This window comes from Oryx dammah, unplaced genomic scaffold (genome assembly GCF_014754425.2).
Source record: "Oryx dammah isolate SB20612 unplaced genomic scaffold, SCBI_Odam_1.1 HiC_scaffold_10, whole genome shotgun sequence".
Taxonomy (NCBI): Eukaryota; Metazoa; Chordata; class Mammalia; order Artiodactyla; family Bovidae; genus Oryx; species Oryx dammah.
Window position 1 is genome coordinate 6,102,138 of NW_024070194.1, and position 19,988 is coordinate 6,122,125.

The following is a 19,988-nucleotide window of genomic DNA, read 5'->3' on the forward strand; positions in this document are numbered from 1 at the left end:
GAGATGGTGAAAGACAAGGAAGCCTGGCTTGCTGCAGTCCATGGGGTTGTAAAGAGTCAGACAGGACTGAGCAACTGAACAACAACAAGTGAACCACAGTGGATGTGGTGCTGCGTGCCGTCCAAGGCTCAGCCAGATTAAGAGTGTAGGTCTGCCTTGTTGTTGTTCAGAGCTCTGCCTTGCTCTGTGGGATTCTCTCTCTTTAAGCCTTTAGCTGCCAAGTAAACAGTTTGATCGCCCTGAGGCTGCCATGCTGTGAGGAGCTCAAAGTATCCCACTGAGAGATCACACGGATAGGCTTTCCAGAGGCCCAGCCGGCACCCAAACACTGTATCCCCCAGTGGTCCATTCCACACTAGAGATCCCAAATTAGAAGATCCTTGTCAAGCTCCTTCCAAATTCCAGACCCACAGATCTACTAGAGATAATAAAATGATTGCTGTTCTTTCAAGCTACTAAATTTGGGATCGGTTTGTCTGGCAGCGTAGTAACGGGGCCTGGGCCACGTGTCCCGACACAGGGCTTTGCACATGCTTTCCCTCCTACTTGAAACACTTGCACTGCTTTTGCCTAGTTACCGCCTACGTGTCTCTTGGATCTTGGTAGAGCTACAACGCTTCTGGAGGCTCCACTCCCCAAACCTTGAAACTGGGATTTCATAATGCCCTCATAACACTAGGCACCTCTGGTACTTGTCAGAGTTGTACTTAGAGATTCTTTCACTCGTCTTTCTGACAAGTCTTCAGCTCCATAGACCAGCATTCAGTCCATGCAGTTATAATGTAGGCCATGCATTGTAAACTCAAACATCAACAGGAACAGGAGAGTAACATAAATGAGAGATGTGGGGAGCATAGGGGTTGTGGTGAAATAAAAGTACTCATCTCTAGAACACAGTTGCCACTCAGCAGGCTCTGTGTAGCCAAAGCTGCCTCCTTTTTAAAAAATTTATTATTTATTTATTTGGCTGCACCGGGTCTTAGTTGTGACACTTGGAATCTTTAGTTGCAGCAGGTAGGATCTAGTTCCTCCACCAGGGATGGAACTTGGGCCCCTGTATAGAGTGCGTGGAATTTTAGCCTACTGGACCACTAGGGAAGTCCCAAATCTGTCTCATTTTTAAAGAAATGACACAAACCCAGATTATTATGTGAATGTTACAATGACAGCTTCCCTGGTGGCTCAGATGGTAAAGCGTCTGCCTGGAATGCGGGAGACCTGGGTTCGATCCCTGGGTCAGGAAGATTCCCAGGAGAAGGAAATGGCAACCCACTCCAGTACTCTTGCCTGGAATATTCCACAGATGGAGGAGCCTGGTAGGCTACAGTCCACGGGGTTGCAAAGAGTCAGACAGAACTGACTGACTTCACAATGACAGCAACCAATTAAAACTAAAAACCTAGAAGAAAGAAAAGGAGAGAAAAGAAAAACAACAATCACCTGAAGATTTAATACTCCTTATTTTTTAGAACAACTTTGAACTCTCACTTTGTATAACCAAGGAACTGTATTTAACTGAGGCACAGGTTAGCTGTGGGCTGGCTGGGGTTCAGGAGTAGGTCACTTGGATTTGTTTTTCTCTATTTGTACCCTAGAGACTGTCAGTCAAATTCTCTTCCAAGGGCCGGAAGACTTGACTCTTGCCTAATTACTTAAAAAAAAAAAAATTATTTTTAGGAATTACTTAGTTTTCTTTAGGAAGAAGATGGAAGTGAGGAATTGTGACCATTAAGTTACACTAAATCCTGTGTATTCCTTCCCAGAATTTACATTATATGTATTTGTAATAAGGAATGGGAACTCGCAGAGCTCGTGAAGGTCCCGTGAGAGGTTGATTTTTATCTAAAGATCATATCTATTATTTAACGTATCGGTTAGAAAATAGAGAAATGAGCTATCAAGCCATGAAAAGATACGGCTTGATATCTTTTCAAGGAATCAAGGAGGATGGAATGCCTGGCCGTCCAGTGGTTATAACTCTGTGCTTTCACTGCAGTGTCCCGGGTTCAATCCCTGGCTAGGGAACTAAGATCTCGAAGTCACACAGCACAGCCAAAAAGAAACAAAGAGCAGTTAGTCACCTTCGCTGATCAGAGCAGCATACTTAATTCTTTACAACATTAAGGCGAGTCCTATGAGTCTTTAGATGGGGAAGCTGAGAAAGGCTGTCTTCAAACTACTAATTCTCATGACCCCTAGGTCAAACAGGAACTTGTTCCTATTTAACTAAGGAAAACTGAGGCCCAGCTGTATTGAGGCCCAAGGCATAGGATAACATCCAAGGATTGCGTTGGGGCTGGGGGATGGGGAAGAGAAATATCCCCCTCAATATATAGAAGGAGGGAAGAAAGCTGAGACTGGAAGTCATGGGCCCATCACCTGGGTCACCAGAGGCGACAGTAAAATGGGTCAAAACACTACCTTCTACTTTTAAACTATTGCAGAGATTGTCTGATTGTGCAGAGACCTCAGCACTGGGTTTAGGGAAACCTTTCTGTGCTCCTTTACCCAGGTGAACTATAGGATCCAGATTGCTTGAAAGTTAGAAAGAAAAAAAAAATTAACCTTTAGCAGAGGGCTGGACAATATCTCAATGCTGCTTAGTACTGTCTTACATGGGTACTAAACAGACGGCGAAGTTCCTTTGACTGTTTTTGGTGTCCTAAAATTCAGGTTCCTTGTATTTTTTTTTTTTTAAGACTGCATAAAAGTGCCTTCTTATTTAGCTAATTTATTATTTTATATACAGTTTATAAGTAAGGAAAATAACGAGAGATAAGTCACTTTTTTAGATCAATGGGGAAAAATAAAACTTTTAACTCAATATTACTTTCTCATCAACAAGCTGTTATTGCAATTGTTTTTGAATTATTTTCTTTTTTTCCCCTAACTTTCAACTTTTTATTTTGTATTGAGGCATAGCTGATTTAACTATTGTGTGGTAGTTTCAGGCGAACAGCGAAGGGTCTCAGCCATATATATACATGTATCCATTCGCCCCCAAACCCTGTCCTCATCCAGGCTGGCAAATAACGTTGAGTAGAATTCCATGTCCTATACATGGAATTCCATACGTAGGTCCTTCCTTGTATTTTATAAGGATCAAAGTCAGGAGGCTTGCCCGATCCGGAAAAGGGAGTCCTCTATGCCTGGGGCAAGGTCCCAAAGCACTGTTTGGAGCAGCCCCATCAGCCACTTGATATCATGAACTCAGCAAATTAAACTATATTGCCTTGGCAAGAGAGATTGGGCAATAGTTAGATTGAGAGATACTGAGAGAGAGATAGAGAAACTATTTTTAAATAGTAAGGACGCAGTCCTGGAATAAGCAAGAGAACGTGCCTGGACATCAGCAGTCCCTTCCTTTACTGTTCCCTCAACCTCCAACAACGTCTGCGGTTCCTGACTGAGTCTGATTCAACGTTCCCCATGCGCAAATCTCAACCTCTTATATGAGGGCGGCAAAACACTACTTAGTTCATCTAGAACTCGGCGAAAGAACTAAAAACCCGGCCCTTCTTGCCTTTTAACTCACTATAAAACTTGGGGCTTTTATTGTGTTTTACTCTCCCTAGAACGTAAGTCCCACGAGGGGAGGGGTTTTTGTCTGATCACCACTATATTCTCAGCCCTCGGAGCGGTGCTCTGCACGTAGCCGGCGTTTCATAAACATTCACGAAACGAGGAATTGGGAGGCGAGAAAGGAGTAACGCAGGTCGGAGGAGACGAAGACGGAAAGGGGAAAAGGGAAGAACGAAGCGGAAGGAGGAAAGAAGGAAGGCCCAGCCTCCGCTCCGCTCCAGAGGGCAACCCACACCTCCCCCCGATCCCCAGAGGACTACAACTCCCAGCAGGCCCCGGGAGCCTAGGGCCGGCCGAGGAGGCACAGGCGGGGCCGGCCCGGCTCCAGCCAGCCCGGCTCCCGTCGTGCCTCACGTGACGGCGGCCGCCGCAGCGCCCGCCGGGACCTGTAGTCTGGGCCGCGGGTGGGGGTGGGGCTGGGCACGGAGACGGGCGGGGGCCGGGAGGGCGGGCGCAGGCCCCTCCCCCGTCACTTCCTGCGGGGCTGCGGGCGCCGGGGCGGCTCTTCAGCGTTTGCGCCGGCGGCGGCCGCGTCTGGCTCGGCTCCCCGCCTCCCTCAGAACCCCCCCGGCCCGGCGGCGCCCGCCTCCTTCGCGGCCACTCCGCCTCTCCCAACCCGACGTCCCTTCCTCTGCCCCTTCCTCCTTCCCCTCCTCGCCGCCGCCCAGGACCGCCGGCCGGGGGACGAGCCCGGGGCAGCAGCCAGGTGAGACGGCCGGGCCTGGCGGGGCCGCGGGGGCCGGTGGGCCGCGCGCCTGGGGCTTAGGCCGCGGCCGGCCCGCGCGCTCTCGGCCTTGCTCTCCCCCCTCCCCCCGCCCGGGCCTCTCTCTCCCGCCCGCGGGGCCTTCCCGGAGGAGGCGGGCTCTTCCGCGCCCCCCGGCCCCGGGGCGCCCCGCGCGGCCTGGACCCCGGGGCGCCCCCAGCCACTCCGTCCCGCGCTGGGGGGCCCAGAAAACAGGTGCCACGCCGCCTTGCCTCCTTCCTTTTCCTCGCGCGGCGTTGCCGAAGTTATTCTCGGGGCCGGGGCAGGAAGGGTGCGGGGGGGGGGGGGTGGGGTCCCCTGCTTCCAGTCCCTGGGGGTCCGGGGCAGCCAGATCACCTCAGCCGGCTGTGGAGCGTGATGCGAGCGTGGCCCAGGTGTCCGACGCGGGGGGTGGGGGGCAGATCCCAGCACTGTCCCCCTCCCTTCGGCAAGTCGCTGGAAGTCTTTTGTGTTTTGGTTAGTAAAAAAAAAAAGGGGGCGAATGCCGTCCCTGCCTCCGAAGGCTGGTAGGGTTCAGTGAAACGGGGCGTGGGAAGCGCTTATCAGGGTGCCAGACCCACAGCGTGTCCCAATACCCCGCCTGCATAGTTTATTAGCGTGATATTAGGGTCTAACTTAATGGGTAGAGATTGGCCCAGAGTTGACCTACCTACCCGTTTTGGGTTTCCTTAGACGCGGAAACGTTTCAGCTTCGTGCCCGCCGCCAGCGCCGGGGCATTGTTTTGGGGTGGTCAGCATCTGAAAGGGGCGTCCGTTTCATGGGGACACTCTGTGAGCCGGCAGTCTGTGAAAGATAAGTGTTGTTATTTCCTTCTCCTCCGCTGAGTCAACTGCAGGATTTTCACCAGTTCCCTCAAGTCTGTGAGCAACCTGTCCTTTTTCTTCCTTTTCCTCTGCCCGTCATCCGGCTTCTTGTTGTCATTCCATTTCAGGGAAAGTTTCCTTGAGTTTAGCAAACCATTCTGGAGCACTTGCTGTGTTTGTCAGGCTCTGGAGGGAGAGTGTCCGTGTCCGGAGCTGGAAAAATGTCTTGTCTTGTCTTGCCGCTGCATCTCTAACTTTTTTTTTTTTTCCTCACCGCAGCTTTGCTTTTAAGTCCCCTCCGTCCCCGCGGGCCGGCTTTGCTTTTAAGCCCTTGCCTCACCTCCGTGTTGCAGTGTTGCTTCTGTGGACGTTTTCTTCTGTTCGGGCGAAGATGTGTGCTTCCGTCTGTTTTTCCTCTGTTCTCTGGCTGTGGGGACGTTTTTAAGGTCACTCTTGCTCTTCGGCTTGTCGCTTTCATCGTTTAGAGGGTGGTGGAAAAAGAGACCAGATTTTTGGTTGATATTGGACTTTTCAGGAATCAGTGTGCTTACCAAAGGTAGATTGCACTGCAGCTTGTTGAAGTCAAAACTAAAAATACAATGGGGTGGTGGAGGGAGCTTCAGTCATCCTGGTCACGGGTGGGATTTTTAGTTTTTAATTTTTATTTCTTTTGTTGGTGGTGATTGTTTAGTTGGAGCATAATTGCTTTCCAGTGGTTGTGTTAGTTTCTGCCATACAACTTTGTGAATCAGCTGTGTGTGTGTATATATCCCTTCCCTCCTTAGCCTCCCTTCCAGCAAGTGGGATTTTTAAAACAGCAGCTTGATTTGAAGATACTGAGTTTCTTTTAATTCTGTTTTCAGTTGTACAGTTGTCCCCTTTATTAAGGAAACTCAGTTTATGAGGGTTCTATCTTATGGAAGAGTGAGGAAAGTGTGTTTGCTCTGCTGACTGACCCTCCTATATCATAGGGTTGTTTTAGGTAGTACATTTCCTTCTGAACTTAAACTGTTTTGATTTACACCCATCTCTCAGTAACACACTGGATGCAAAGTGGCCTCCCGGATTTTGACGTTTTCCTAGAATTTTCTGATACAGTCTTACATCCAAGAAATCGTTTAAAGTCTTTGGATGGCTCTCTAAAAACAGCTATACAGGCAATACAAAGCATGCTTTCTGCCATATTCAAAATTGTAGTGTTAGGGAAATGACTTTAACCCTACAGTTGATAATCTAATTTAAAAAAACATTTTATTATGGAAAACATACAAAAGTCGAATAGTATAGAGGAGCCCCTGAATTGATCATTCACATTTGATAATTATTAACTCACAGCCAAGGTCGGTCTTGTTTCATGTAGTACCCCCTCCCCGAACTAGGTTATTTTGAAATAAATCCTGAATATCATACAATTTTACTGGATTGCCCCAGACTCTTAATCTGTCACAAGGTTTACTTTTAGTGGAATCATAGTTCTCATTTTGTTTGTTGGGCTTCTTATCTCTGTTTATACATGATTACTGTATATCAGGGGGGAAAAAAAACTTAACCACCCTCAAAGACCTATCAGAAATGCTGCCCTGCTTCTTTGTGTACAATAGCAACAGTTCTTGAGCTATTAATGACTGTAATCGAAAAGCAATCATAAATACATATATCCCTAATCTTGTTTTGATGGAGGCCTACCTGTTAAACCACTTTTAATGGAGAAAAGCTTTGTGTCAAAGTTAAAGTACAGTAATAATTCGTTATGAAACCTCCAAAGTTTCTTTACAGTAGTTGTGTAAATATACTGCTATCACCTTAGGTTAAGAATTAAGCAAAGGATATTTTATTTCAAAACTGTTGTGAATTATTTTTTAAAGATGGCTGGCCACTCCCCACAATCTACTGTATTTACAAACCAATTTCGTAAATAAGAATGAATTCACAGCATGAATATTCATGTTTTTCCTTCTCATCTAAAAAGAGATCTCTCTTAGACTGGAGGTTGACAGGAATATTGTGTTCGTTACTGTTTTGAAATTTCTGGTTATGAACACTTTTCAACTTGTAGACCTGTCATATCATTATTTCAATTGTTCAGATTTACTTTTGAGCTTAATCAGTTAATTTACTTGTTAGTTACTACAACCTGGGAGATGAGCAGGAATATGCCTGCCTCTTTAAAATTAGGGAGGGGGGGAAACCCATTTTGCTATCTAAGAAAGGAGACAAAGTACAGTTTTTAAAAATGCATAGTGCTTCCCAGTAGGCGTTAAGTAAAACTTTTAAATATTTGGAATTGTTACCGTTTGTTCAGACTAAAGTGCTCGCTTTTAAGATTCGGCCAGAAAGCCTATTTATATACAGATTATCTTAAGTTTAGAAATGAGCGTGACTCATGGAGCTTCCCCCTCTGTGATTCTGAAGTCTAAGCCATTAACAATCTGGATATAATTATTAAACATGAGCTATAGCATGCTGCTTTATCCAGAGTTTCTCCCCAGTAAGACTTGATGATGGGCAGAGGCATAGAGTGGGTCTCAGCTTGTGGGGCAGTTTTCTCTGATGTGCTTTGACTGGATGGAGTGAGAAAGAGTGAAATTCACCAGCAGAAAGATGAAACTTTTATGAAAAAGGTATCTTTCTGTAGGATGTCATATATCAATACTAGAAGCCTAGTTTATGAATCTCTAAACTGGATCATATTTGATGTCCTACTTAGTAACAAAGAATTGCTCAATTTGGGGAAATATTAATTTCTCTCCCTCAAATGAGAGCTCTGGGAGTTGCTTTATTTCTCTCAGATTAGGATTTGGGGCCTTCGAAATTATTTAGAGAACTTCTGTTTCACTTATGTATGTGTATGTATTATATATGTGTGTTCATTGAATTGTTCTGTAAAATTATTTTTTCAGTCAGAAAAGTTCACAAGCTACTGTTGTTATATTGGTGCAGATTCACCTAAAAACAAGTTTAGAGAATTTTATAGCATATTTTTGTTTCACATTAGATCTATAACAGATTGTTTCAGATTAACTTCTTGTGACAGAGACCCTTGTAGTTAAAATGCTTTTGGTGAATTTTCTGTATGGGCTTTTCCTTAAATGCTTGGTTTTGACCAGGTTTTATTTATGCTTTTCCGAAAAATATATACATTTAACCACGAGAAGACATTTTAGTTGCTATGGTTATTTTTCCCTAACATTTTGTTGTGAAAATTTTCACACATATAACAGAGTTTGAAGAATTTCAGGGTACACCTCTATATTTACCACCTACTTTCTGCCATTATTTTACTATATTTGCTTTATCACGTGCCATTTCTGTCTGTCCATCTCTTTTAATTCATTAATCTGCTTTATTTTCAGTACATTTCCAAGTAAATTATAATGTCAGCACACAGCATGATTATCTACCAGAGTTAATCTTAAATTGAGACAATTCTACAAGGTATTCCTTGATCTTGAAAGCCAAGAGCTTTGCTGACTTTTGTTTCCAAATTTTATTTTAGTTACAGAACTCTTCGCTTTATTTTTTTGGCTGCACCGTGCAGCATGTGCAACTTCCCTGACCAGGGATTGAACCCGTGCCCTCTGCAGTAGAAATCCAGAATGTTAACCTCTGGACCACCAGGAAGTCCCAGAACTTTGCTTTCTACAGGGAATTGTTTTAAGAACTTTTTGCATGAAGATGTGCTTATCCATGTATCAAGTATTACAAAGTTTGAGTAATGTTGATCAGATCTTTTTTTCTCACATAAGGAGATAATAAGATTCTAAATATGCAGCTATATTGATCTTAACAAATACTGCCAGATGGATGGCTTGGATATATTTTGCTGACAGCTTCATGCTCTGAACTAAAAAATGCTCTGAACTATCAAAGATCATTATTTATTTTAATAAAATGGTAGAATGAGGAAAGTACTGCCAATAGCTTGTTTATTTTAAATATGTATATTTCCATAGAAGTGAATAAGGCTGATGTAAAGTGATTTGTGTCACCAGATAAATGGAGGTAGAAGCAAACTCTCTTCAGACTTAATTATATTTTCTGAAATAACACATGTTCAATTGTTAAAGGAGTATATTCAGGGGACTCCCTCAAAGTATATTTACTGAAAACAAAAGTAGGAAAATCTATCCAAGAATGTATTTGCTTTCAGTTAAAAATTGGTCTTCTAAATATTAAATTTGTAGCCCATCTGCTTCTGTTTAAACTGGAATCTAATTTGGAAAATTGTGATGACTTTGTGAGTTTTTAACGGTAATGAAAGCAAAACAGAAAATTGTTTTATCATATAATAGAGGTCATAATTATCCTAGAGGCCTTTTGAAATGTCTGCTGAACTACAAAGTCTAAGAAAATCTATTTAAGTGCCCTGGGGTCTTTTCCCAAAATGAAAATGGTTGCTCATCAGATTGTCTGTCTACCTGAGGTATCTATCGGTACAGTTGGTTACCCAGTCAGTGTGGGTTGATTTTAATCAGCATGTTCTCTACTTCCATTTAAATATTTTTTTTTACAAGTGGTATGTAACTGTAAGTTTATATTTATAGATGTTTCATGACTGAGGACAGGAGCAGTGAATTTGCTGGATAATAATATTTGCTACTATTTATTGAGCTCCTACCATGTGCCAGGTTAGGATTACAGGGTGAGAGTTACTTGATGCAGCAAAGGAATTTGAAAGGTCAGATGGAATTTATTTAATAATATAAAAGCTGCTGTTCATTGAGCTCTTCTTTTGTGCTAGAAGTTGAAGTAGACATTTTATATTGTATTTCTGATCCTCCTGAGCTGTCTTTGCAGTGAAGGGTCGTAATAGCAGAGGTCTGTCCAGGAGGCCCAGTACTGGAGCGGGTCCTGAGCTCTTTCTACTGAGCAACACCATCTCTAATTCTCAGGTGCTTTTTGTTGAGGATAATTGATTCTGCTGGTCAACAGTGCTTTCTTCCCAGTTCTCCTCACGGCAGTTAGGATGAATTTTGTTCAGTAAGGCTTTAGACCAATTTGGGAAAAGTCTGGCTCAGTAATACTCAATCTTAAATGAATGCTGTGTCATTTCCTTGAAGTAGCTTGGATTTACAGTTTCCTTTTATTTGTTGTGACAGATTGCTCCAGTCAACTTATAAACGGTTAGGCTGATTCAAAGGTTGAGGGTAGGGCTTAGAAGAAAATGGGGAGGAGGAGGTTTCATTAAGCTTTCCCTAAATTATTGCTATAATCTCCCTTCATGAAGTTTATTATAAATGATTGATTAACTATAGACAAGATTGTTGCTAAGAAAACTAGTTTCTTTAGAGTCATGTTATTCTGCTTTATTGGAAATGAGTTAACTAAGCCTCTAACTTTATAGGGCTGTTGCCCTCTTTGGTTCCCAGCCATTTCTAACATTCATTTCCTGGCTGACGGTACTCAGCATATTTAATGTAACTCTCTATTTGGTATTGGACTGCCTCTTAAACAGTTTCTTTTTCACTTTATTTGAATTGATGATCCCCTGAATGAGAAGCCTCTTTGGTTCTCCAACTCTGCAGTCCTCATCTCTCACGGCTAGTCTTAAAAGGCTAGATCAGTGAAACTAAGTGTGCCTTTGGTTTTGGGGTTTTAGTGAGATGGTGTTTGAGTTTTTCTGTGTTTAATCTCAACCAAGGTGTTGTAAGTGTATCTTATTAATCAGGAAAAGGTGTTGGAAATAGGTCTTTTCTGGGAAGGGAGTGAGCAGATAATGGTTCTTAAGTGGTTACTGTATTAGCTCCTCTCAGGCGGGAGCTTTGGGATCTACCTAGATCTTGTCTAATTCTCATTTTTTTCTTTTTTGAAGTCCATGCTTTCTATAGATTAAAATTAATTGAGGCATGAATTTTCTACCCTTGCAGATTCCATCCTGATACAAATAGGGCCACTGTCTGCCATTGCCATTGTTATTTGGTACAAAATGCTAGGCGGTCCTTTCCTCTGTTAGCAGAGAATTTATATGTAATAATGTCTGATTATTCTTGGAGGCTTATGTTCTTTGTTGCACAATTTAACCTGCTCATTGAAGCTCCATGACACTTTACCTAGATGACAGTCAAATATGGTCAGGTAAATGAGTTTCCTTTTGGTTTGCAGTAGAATGAACCTTTAGAGTCTGGAACAGTTAGAGGATGACTGCTTCAGGGAACTATTTTTCCCTGTTAACTCAGAATTTATTAAACACCAAACAAAAAAGAATAAAGTAAAAAAAATTTTTTTGACGGGGATGAGGTTGTTTTTAAGTTTGGTACAGTCTTTTTTTGCCCTGTTACAAGGGATATGAGAGCTTAGTTCCCCAACCAGGGATCAAATCCATGCCCCCTGCAGTGAAAGTGTGGACTCTTAACCCCTGGACCCCCAGGAAAGTCCTATATATTTTTTTCTTTCTCAAATAATGTATCTTAAACATGATTTATTAGTATTATAATGTTGGTTACTGTGTACCCTAAGAAAATGATGTTTAACAGCTGACTTTGGTGTGACATGTCATCGTTTACAAGCATTTCACCTATATTACGAGTTAATCTACTGAGGAATAATATGATTATGGTTTATTAATCATATGAAACTGGTGGCAGTAACCCTATCTAACGTATTAAAAGGTGGAGCTTACAGAGTAAGTTGCTCAGGGTGATTCAGCTGAGCACCAAAGTTGGGACCCAGACTCAGATCCCCAGTCAAGAGCTTTCTTGGCCACTCCTTCTGGGTTGGCCTGCCCTCAACGCCTTGAGGGTGCACTATCCTTTGTTTACCAAATAAAATTCTGAGCTGTAATCAAGCTGTTAAAAAAGAAAAAAAGTCTTCTGCGCCTCACCCAAACAGCCCTGTGATAGCTAGTCCGCCCTTGCCCTCCAGCAGTGTCTTGCAGCCAAGGTGCCTTTTACGTTTTGCTGTGTCTTCTTTAGTGATGAGGTGATATGTATTACAAATGATGTTACTGCTAATTAAAATGCTACTGTAAATTATTTATTTAAATTTGTGTCGGGTTCAAGGTTGTTCCTATACGAATGTGGAGTCCGTGAGGACAGGAACTTGTGTACTCCTCTCTCCCTGGTGCCCAGAATAGTGCCTACAATGTAGTATAGGTGTTCAGGAATTACTTGTTGAGTGAATACAACAGTGAGTTTAATTCACTCTCTTGCATTCTAGTGTGTTTCTTGAGTGGGAAAGAAAGGGAGTTGGGCTTAACCTATAGTCTTCTCTGCTGCTTCTTGGCGTGAGTGCTATAAACATACACTGATAATAACCGTGGCTTTGGAAATGGTTGGGGATTTAAAGAAAAAGTTTGCTCATGGAAATGGTGAATGTGTCTGTGAATCTCAGCTATCACTTATGTGTGCTGAGACATTTGAAATCCAAGTGGTTGTAGACTGCTCCCCCCACCCCCATTTTCCTTGCTGTTAAGTTGTTGGCAGTTGTTTCTCACTGTTTTCTGAATCTATTAATAGCAGGTGCTTTATTCCATTTAAATTTTTTTAAAAATAATTAATTTATTTGGCTGTGCTAAGTGTTAGTTGCAGCATGTGGGACCTTTCGTTGAAATGTGTGAATTCCTTCCTAGTGAAGGCACGTGGGGTCTAGTTCTCCAACCAGGGATCAAACCCAGGGCTCCTGCATTGGGAGCACGGAGTCCCAGCCACTGGGCCACTGGGGAAATCCCCCATTTTAGTATTTTAACTTCAGGTTTGGGCTGGAAAACCAAACCTACCAAAAGCATTCAGCGTAGATTTAGATGGGCTTGGATCGAGGAAAGCCCCATTGATCAAAGGTGCAGGCTCTGTTAGGTGGCCTTAGACACCTGTTTGGGCTCTGCACAGGCCTTTTCAGTTTCCATTCATGCTAGTTTTTGAATGGGCAAGGTTGTGGAACAGTAGGGTTCTAGATGGGAAAATTGTTAGTCTAGTATACTATTTACAGAAAGAACTTGGGTTGTTAAAATACTGTAGAACATTAGAACTCATGATTTTATTTCTGAAATGAGTTGGACAGCAAAGCTACTTTTTATTGCTTATTAATCACAGTAGCAGTATGAAATTGAAATGAGCAACATTAAAATTATTTTATGTTGTAAGAATGCAAAAAGCATCTCAAGGTGAGGAATTCTGTTTGTTACTATTGGCCATTTAAAGAGGAGCCGCTAGGTAAATGAGACTTGGGAGTTTGAGAGTTAAACTCTTATGTTACCTGAAATCCAGTTCTAAAGAATGATTATGATTTTAGATTTACTAGAGGTAATGTGTTTTCTCACATTTTGCAGTTTAATATAAGAATACTTGTGTACAGAGTGCCTTTTTGTAAATTTTCCCATGTAATTGCATTTGCATCATCAAGCATATGGTAAGGACATTTATGCCCTAAAGTATTTAACCAGTAGTTAAAAGAAGGGGGCTGCAAATTTAAAAATCAGACTTGTGTGGTTGGAAAATATTTTATGTCCAGATCCTTTTTTTCCTTTTCGGCCACACCATGCAGCTTGCAGGATCTTAGATCCCCGGTGAGCAATCGATTGAGCCCGTGCCCTAGGCACTGAAACAGTGGAGCCCCAACTGCCGGACCTCCAGGGAGTTCTCTTGAGTTTCTTTTAAAAAATTAATTTCCGAGGTATTCATAGTTCGCTTAGCAGGAAGTAATTAAGACTTAAAAAGGAAATTTCTATTGTCTCTTATGTTTGTGTCTGCAAAGTGCTTTGTACCGTCAGTTCCCAGACAGTTGTGTCTTCTAGTAGATGCTACAGTGTGCTGCTGCAAGCCTTGACTTCATGCTTTCAGAAACTTCCCTTCTTGTAAACTTTTAGTCTTCCCCAAACTTCAGCAATATATATCTTTGTTTTCAGAAAAAGATCGACTCTAGTAAAGTACCATGCTTTCTTATTTTCCAGGAGTTTCCTAACCACGTAACCTCTCAGAACTGAACCAAAACGACATTGTTGCTGAAGCACTTGTTTTTAAGGTATGCATAATTTGGCTCTATAATTTCAGGCTTGTTACTAATCTTTAATGTTTTTGAATTCTTCGGTGATTTATATGGCAAATGGCTTTTACTTCTGGCTATAATATTAGAGAAACAGAAGAAACTTTATGCAGTTTGATTTCTTTTTACTCTTGGGATTTAATTCGAAAGTAAATACAGGGAAAATTGTTGAAATAATGTAAAACCTTCTAGCCAGCCCTACCATGTACTTTAAATGTAGAGACATGAAAACTGACCACTGAAGTGGCATTAAACTTAGCATCTTGGTCATAGAAACTTAGTTTGCCTTTGATTTAAAGATTTATTTAGAGATTTGCCTTTGATTTTTGCTAAACTTGGTTTTCAAGTTGGTGGGAATAATTCAGCATCATTTTCTATTGTGAATGAAAACAAATTCCATTTCTCACTGGCTGCTTTTGAGTCTTGACCAAAAAAGATTTACAGTAAGCGTGTTCAGGATTTTACACTCCTTGATCAGTTCACTTCAGTCGCTCAATCGTGTCCGACTCTTTGCGACCCCATGAATCGCAGCACGCCAGGCCTCCCTGTCCATCACCATCTCCCGGAGTTCACTCAGTCTCACGTCCATCGAGTCCGTAATGCCATCCAGCCATCTCATCCTTGGTCGTCCCCTTCTTCTCCTGTCCCCAATTCCTCCCAGCATCAGAGTCTTTTCCAGTGAGTCAACTCTTTGCATGAGGTGGCCATAGTACTGGAGTTTCAGCTTTAGCATCAGTCCTTCCAAAGAAATCCCAGGGCTGATCTCCTTCAGAATGGATTGGTTGGATCTCCTTGCAGTCCAAGGGACTCTCAAGAGTCTTCTCCAACACCACAGTTCAAACGCATCAATTCTTCGGTGCTCAGCCTTCACAGTCCAACTCTCACATCCATATATGACCACAGGAAAAACCATAGCCTTGACTAGACGGACCTTAGTCAGCAAAGAATGTCTCTGCTTTTGAATATACTATCTAGGTTGGTCATAACTTATCTTCCAAGGAGTAAGCGTCTTATAATTTCATGGCTGCAGTCACCATCTGCAGTGATTTTGGAGCCCAAAAAAATAAAGTCTGACACTGTTTCCACTGTTTCCCCATCTATTTGCCATGAAATGATGGGACCGGATGCCATGATCTTCGTTTTCTGAATGTTAGCTTTAAGCCAACTTTTTCACTCTCCTCTTTCACTTCCATCAAGAGGCTTTTTAGCTCCTCTTCACTTTCTGCCATAAGGGTGGTATCATCTGCATATCTGAGGTTATTGATATCTCTCCCGGCAATCTTGATTCCAGCTTGTGCTTCTTCCAGTCCAGCGTTTCTCATGATGTACTCTGCATATAAGTTAAATAAGCAGGCTGACAATATACAGCCTTGACGTACTCCTTTTCCTATTTGGAACCAGTCTGTTGTTCCATGTCCAGTTCTAACTGTTGCTTCCTGACCTGCATACATATTTTTCAAGAGGCAGGTCAGGTGGTCTGGTATTCCCATCTCTTTCAGAGTTTTCCACAGTTTATTGTGATCCACACAGTCAAAGGCTTTGGCATAGTCAATAAAGCAGAAATAGATGTTTTTCTGGAACTCTCTTGCTTTTTCCATGATCCAGCGGATGTTGGCAATTTGATCTCTGGTTCCTCTGCCTTTTTGAAAAGCAGCTTGAACATCAGGGAGTTCACGGTTCACGTATTGCTGAAGCCTGGCTTGGAGAATTTTGAGCATTACTTTACTAGCATGTGAGATGAGTGCAATTGTGCGGTAGTTTGAGCATTCTTTGGCATTGCCTTTCTTTGGGATTGGAATGAAAACTGACCTTTTCCATCCTGTGGCCACTGCTGAGTTTTCCAAATTTGCTGGCATATTGAGTGCAGCACTTTCACAGCATCATCTTTCAGGATTTGAAAGAGCTCACGTGGAATTCCATCACCTCCACTAGCTTTGTTCGTAGTGATGCTTTCTAAGGCCCACTTGACTTCACATTCTAAGATGTCTGGCTCTAGATTAGTGATCACATCATCATGCTTATCTGGGTTGTGAAGATCTTTTTTGTACAGTTCTTCTGTGTATTCTTGCCACCTCTTCTTAATATCTTCTGCTTCTGTTAGGTCCATACCATTTCTGTCCTTTATCGAGCCCATCTTTGCATGAAATGTTCCCTTGCTATCTCTGATTTTCTTGAAGAGATCTCTAGTCTTTCCCATTCTGTTGTTTTCCTCTATTTCTTTGCATTGATCGCTGAAGAAGGCTTTCTTATCTCTTCTTGCTATTCTTTGGAACTCTGCATTCAGATGCTTATATCTTTCCTTTTCTCCTTTGCTTTTCGCCTCTCTTCTTTTCACAGCTATTTGAAGGCCTCCCCAGACAGCCATTTTGCTTTTTTGCATTTCTTCTCCATGGGGATGGTCTTGATCCCTATTTCCTGTACAGTGTCACGAACCTCATTCCATAGTTCGTCAGGCACTCTGTCTATCAGATCTAGGCCCTTAAATCTATTTCTCACTTCCACTGTATAATCATAAGGGATTTGATTTAGGTCATACCTGAATGGTCTAGCAATTTTCCCTACTTTCTTCAATTTGAGTCTGAATTTTTTAATAGGGAGTTCATGATCTGAGCCACAGTCAGCTCCTGGTCTTGTTTTTGTTGACTGTATAGACCTTCTCCATCTTTGATCCTTGATCAGGACACTGCAAAACACACTGCAACCACTGACCCTGCTTGGTGCTCTGTAGCCGTCTCCCTGTAAGAACTGGAAGCCCATCCTCACACCCTCTCTCTGAGGTGGCGATTAGGAGACAAGTGAGCCCTTGCTTTCCTTGGGAATGGGGAAATTGATGCAAAACTAAGTTATACAAAGCCCAGGGAAATGGATATATAGGCACTCATCACACTGAATTTGTAAAATGCTTTTCTTTTCAAAGAACTGAGTAACTGTTACAGTGCCTCAGGATTCCTTCAGGGTTGTAGCTTTCAGATCACTACAATTGAGGCTTTGTCAAAGAGCCTGTACGTGGTGTTTTGGGCAAACTGAGGCAAGCAAGCAGTGGATTGCCGGGAGTTAGACATATAATTGCTGTCTGTAGAACTGAAAGCTACAACTCAAAAGTTTGATCTGATTTAACACTGTTGGTTGCTACTTAGCAGCAAAAGGCTTCCCAGGTGGCTCAGTGGTAAAGAATCCACCTACCAATGCAGGAGGCGCGGGTTCAATCCCTGGGTTGGGAAGGTCCCCTGGAGAAGGAAATGGCAACTCACTTCAGTGTTCTTGCCTGGAAAATTACATGGTCAGAGAAGTCTGATGGGCTGCAGTCTGTGAAGTTATAAAGAGTTGGACACAGCTGAGCACACACTTAACAGCAAGGCTGGTTTCTTAGAAACGTAAATCTTGGCACTGGTCCGTTTTGCCTGAAGATGATGGTAAATGCTGTTGTGTTTCTAGGTAGATAGCACAGGGCTACAGTCTACAATTTCTCTTCTCTGAAAGGAAAGGCCAATTAACGGAGTTGAACGAAGCCCCTTCTTATTCAAGATATGGTACACAGTACTACTCTTAAAAATCTCCAGCGAATCACAGATGGATATTCATTTTGATTTAAAAACATTTCCATTTTGGGAATGCCCTGGTGGTCCAGTGGTTAGAATTCCTTGCTTTTACTAATGAGGGTCCGGTTCAGTTGCTGGTCGGTGAATTATAGAAGATCCCACAAGTTGTGCTGCACAGCCAAAAAAACATACCAACCTCTCAAACCCACTTCGTATTTACAAAAATAATGTATTTGTGTTATTTTTAAGAGTTTCTTCTAGAAGAAGGGAGATTGGTGGGGCGGGGAGCTCTTGATAAGGTCAAGCCTAGAAAAGAAAGATTTGCAACTTGCTAGGCTGCAGAACGGAGAAGGCAATGGCACCCCACTCCAGTACTCTTGCCTGGAAAATCCATGGATGGAGGAGCCTGGTGGGCTGCAGTCCATGAGGTTGCTAAGAGTTGGACATGACTGAGCGACTTCACTTTCACTTTTCACTTTTATGCATTGGAGAAGGAAATGGCAACCCACTCCAGTGTTCTTGCCTGGAGAATCCCAGGGACAGGGGAAGCCTGGTGGGCTGCCGTCTATGGGGTCACACAGAGTCGGACACGACTGAAGTGACTTAGCAGCAGCAGCAGCAGCAGGCTACAGAAGGAAATCTTTTTTTTTTTTTTCACTTTAGCATAGGGTATGATGTGATAGCTTTTCTGTGATAAACAATTAATAATGAATTCTCTTTTAGGAAGTATTTGTTTAACTACCGGATGGTTACATTTGTGTGGAAAGAAAGTTGTCCATTGCCCACGTGGCTTTAGGCCAACTGTGTGAGGGGCTGCAGTCAGGCTCTTGTATTGGGTGCAAAGGTCTTGACTGGTCTGGGTTTCCAGGCATTATTTTTGGCTCACTTTATTGTCTTGCAAGTGATTGTGCCTCAGCTTGGCTGTTTGTCCTGTGTCTTTCTCCTGGCCACTAAGTACATTGCTGTCTCTCTTTTTTCCCTCTTAAGTAGTTCAGTCATATTTCTTTTGAAGAACCTTTTATTGTTGTGTGATTTGATATATGGGTCTGCTGTTGAACATTATTTACTTGATGTTGACATTGTCTTTTTGGAAATGATTATGTAGGATGATAATGATCGCCGTGTTTCTGTGCTTCTGGTGCTCTGCCTATGGGTGTTTGGATAACCTTTGGAGTCAGTGAAGTGCTGTCTTCCGGGGGGTAAGGGGTGGAGGATGCTGGGGAGGGGAGGTGAAGGTAGGGTGAATTGGTGGTTGGGGGAGTAAGTTCACTTGCAGAAAACTGTATAACCTCATTACAGCTAGAAAGATGTCTGGGAGAAGGATCTTGGAAGTAACATGTTGGATGTAAGGGAATGATGTGGGTATTTTAGATATATTTCAAGACTTTTATAGGAAAAGTGGTTTGTTCCTTAACTTTTTTGTTGTTGACAAAGTTTCTCTGAGAGTGAAGCCTCTCAGAAAGAAGCTGTAGAGAACAGATTAATAGATGTACAGTTGGTTGCTTAAAGAGCTCTTCTTGTATCTTTGAAGAAAAGTTTAACAAGTAGTTTCTAGCATTTGAGAATGTACAGTCTGCCATAGAAGAGTTCACATGTAGTAGAGGCTTAATAGATTTTGTTGAATAGTGAATAAATGTATCAAAGTTGCTGTTGGTACTGCTAAAGTTCTGTTATGGTGAAGCACAGATCCTTCATATCTGTGTACCTGTACTATGTAAGATTTATTAAGTTGGCACAGAAGTAATTGTGGTTTCAGATCATGAATTTTAAATCATTATAACTAGGCTCAAACACATCTTTATTACTCAAAGTAGGGACCATTACAGTCAACATATTTTTGTCAATGAGAAATAAGTTAGTTTATTCCTATAGCATAAAAATCCTTGCTTCAGGATTCAGTGAACTCATGGAAAGCATTTTGTGCCTCCTGCTGGTTGTGGAAGCGTTTTTCCCTGCAAAAAGTTCCCGAGATGCTTGAAGTGGTAGTCGTTTGGTGAGAGGTCAGGTGAATATGATTGAGGAGGCAAAACTTTGTAGCCCAGTTCGTTCAACTTTTGAAGTGTTGTGCGACATGCGATTGGATGTTGTGGAAAAGAATTGGGCCCTTTTTGTTGACCAATACCAGCTGCGGGCATTGCAGTTTTTGGTGCATCTCATCAATTTGCTGAACATACTTCTCAGATGTAATGATTTTGCCAGGATTCAGAAAGCTATAGTGGATCAGCCAGGCAGCAGACCACCAAACGGTGGCCATGACCTTTCTCTGGTGCAGCTTTGGCTTTGGGAAGTGCTGTGGAGCTTCTCAGTCCGGCCACTGAGCTGGT

General features: G+C 42.5%; 1 protein-coding gene across 10 annotated transcripts in view; it reads left to right on the forward strand.

Moving 5' to 3' along the window:
* Positions 1 to 4,063: 4,063 nt before the first annotated feature.
* The window catches only part of STAU1 (staufen double-stranded RNA binding protein 1), a 62,071-nt gene continuing 46,146 nt past the window's right edge, over positions 4,064 to 19,988 (forward strand). For 5 of the 10 annotated variants that reach the window (XR_005722422.1, XM_040248160.1, XM_040248162.1 and 2 more), the window contains exons 1-2: positions 4,075 to 4,288; positions 14,034 to 14,104. The gene's annotated coding sequence lies outside the window, so the exon portion shown is untranslated. Of the gene's footprint in view, positions 4,289 to 14,033; positions 14,105 to 19,988 lie in introns of all 10 variants that reach the window. The other 5 variants (XM_040248169.1, XM_040248170.1, XM_040248168.1 and 2 more) reach the window with 4 other exon arrangements.